The sequence below is a fragment of the Parus major genome, chromosome 1A (assembly GCF_001522545.3).
Source record: "Parus major isolate Abel chromosome 1A, Parus_major1.1, whole genome shotgun sequence".
In the NCBI taxonomy this organism is placed as follows: domain Eukaryota; kingdom Metazoa; phylum Chordata; class Aves; order Passeriformes; family Paridae; genus Parus; species Parus major.
In genome coordinates, this window is record NC_031773.1 from 57492466 (window position 1) to 57494744 (window position 2279).

Here is a 2279-nt window from a genome sequence, read left to right on the forward strand (position 1 = left end):
GGTGCAGTCTGACAGCAGAATTGGTTCAGCAAATGCATGAGCATCCCAGGTGGTTTTTGCAGCTTCCACTGGACCCCAGAGAGCTCTGGATCTGTCTCCACCTCCTTCTCTCCCACATCAAATTCTCCATCATCTCTTAAGGGGCATGTGCTCCCTGATGTGCTTATGAAGCATTGATACAAATGTTGCTGCTAGACTCTATCCCTCCAGTTTAAACATGGATTAGCTCTTGTTTTCTTTGGCTATTCCATTATTTATTTCCTTGAGTCTCTTCCCCTCACATTATTTTCCACTTGTTTTAAGCCAAAGGTGATTGAATGTTTGTCCTCTGTCTCCTAGAGCATTTTCCTATGCTTTGTCTCCCAAACAAGTATTGAGTAAGGACCTTGACTGACCAGTATATAGGTTTGCACTTCATCTCCCCCACCCATGAAGGAGAAATTCAGTAAAAGAGAACTCTTTTTTTAGTTCCACTAAAGCTGATACTGAGGGGTCCTATCCTTTTTTTCCATTCCTGAAGGGAAGGTGGGGGTAGTGAGGAGCAGGATCTCTGTGCTTCCATTTTCCATTGCAGTAAATCACAAAGAAGATTGGGAAATTGCTGACTTCTGTTTGTTCAGCCCTGCCCTGGGGTGTTCCCCAACATTGCCACCCAGAAGCATCCACACTCAGCAGGTTGGTGGGAGGCAGCAGTTTTTTGTGGAGCCCTGTGCTGCCCAGTCCTAGGAGGGAATGTTGTCTTTCCTGTCCCTTCAATCCCAAAATGCATTTTTTTCTGTGCTGTTAGAAAAATAGTGACAGTAATGGACTTTCCCTGGGGATGATGGTTTTATTTCCAATTATAATTAGCAGCATTAATATGTTTACTCTTTCTGATAATGTATGGAAAGACACTTTGATTTTGTGTTTTTTTTTTCCTTTGTAAATTTCTGCACTGTCACACTGAAAAACATTCACACTCTGTGCTGTCTCTTGTCACACCAGCTACCCTTTGAAATGCAGCTTACTCCATTTCTGTTGTCAATGAATACCATGGCCCCTTTTTGTCCAAAGTCTGTTCTGTTAGTCTAAGTCTTGTTGATTTTTTCCCATTATGAAGAGAAGCTGATGGTCAGGATGTCTATTGTAAATAAATAAAGGTGGATAAAAAACATAAGCTGTCTTTCACAGATGCAAACAAGAGACAGTTTCTGCAGAGACAGGTTTGGATTTACAGAGCAAGTACTGGATAATGTCAGAATTGTTGACAAGCAACAAATCTTGGTTTGCAATCCTGCAAACCTGCCCAGCTGAGCCTCAGAGGGGCTGCCTCCCCTCATTAAACATTGGAGTTTGGGCTGTGGAAAAATTAAAAAGGTGGAGTCTTTGTTCTTGGAGACAAAACTTGCTGGTGGTGCTGTACATGAGAGGTGTTCTTGTGCCCTCCTACTGCTTCTACATACCTGTGCACCTCCCTGGCCCTGAGCAGCACGGGGCTCATGCAGTTTTGCCCCTCTGCTTCTCAATAAGAGCTGATCATAACATCCATTAGAGTAAAAACAGCCTGTTATGGCTTTGAGTCTTTCCTCCAGTCCACCCTCAGGCTATGCACATGCCAGAGTGTGCAGCTGCCTTTCACCTGGGCCAGTGGTCAATGTTTTTGGCAGTGGTTTCTATTTTTACCTGCCTCACAATGGCAATCTATAGGAACTCTTCCCACTTGTGGAAATATGGTAGATGTGTCCTGCAGTTTGGTGGCACTTTTTGCTTTGGTTTCTTTTAGAGTAGTTATAAATCTCTTTCACTAATAATTGTGTTTACTTGGTATATGAAATCTCTCATGGTCTAATTTTCTTTCATTCTGCATCTATGAAAAATAAAGCTTTGTGAAGTCAGTGCTATGGACTTAGAATTCAACATTTTTCTGCAGCCAAGGTTTCTGCTCTAAGTCCACGAGAATATCCCAATTACCTATTGATTTGTATCAGCCAGGTTTCACCACTTCTCTGAGAATTTTGATTTGGCAGGAACTAGAACCACAGTGTGCCTGAAATGTCTCTGACAGTTACTTTTACTAACTTCCCTCAGCTTTTGGCACACCCACCACATGCTGTTTGCTTTAATGTGTGCAGATATATGCTGCTGGACCAGAGGTATGACTGAGCATGCATTATAAATATCCATTATAAGCAGGTTCTGATTTTCTCTCCTCATGTGCTAGTTAAGCTATCACAGTTCTACTGCCAGGAAATTTTCCCTTTTATGCTCCTTACATAAATACAGCAATTGCCAAAATCTCT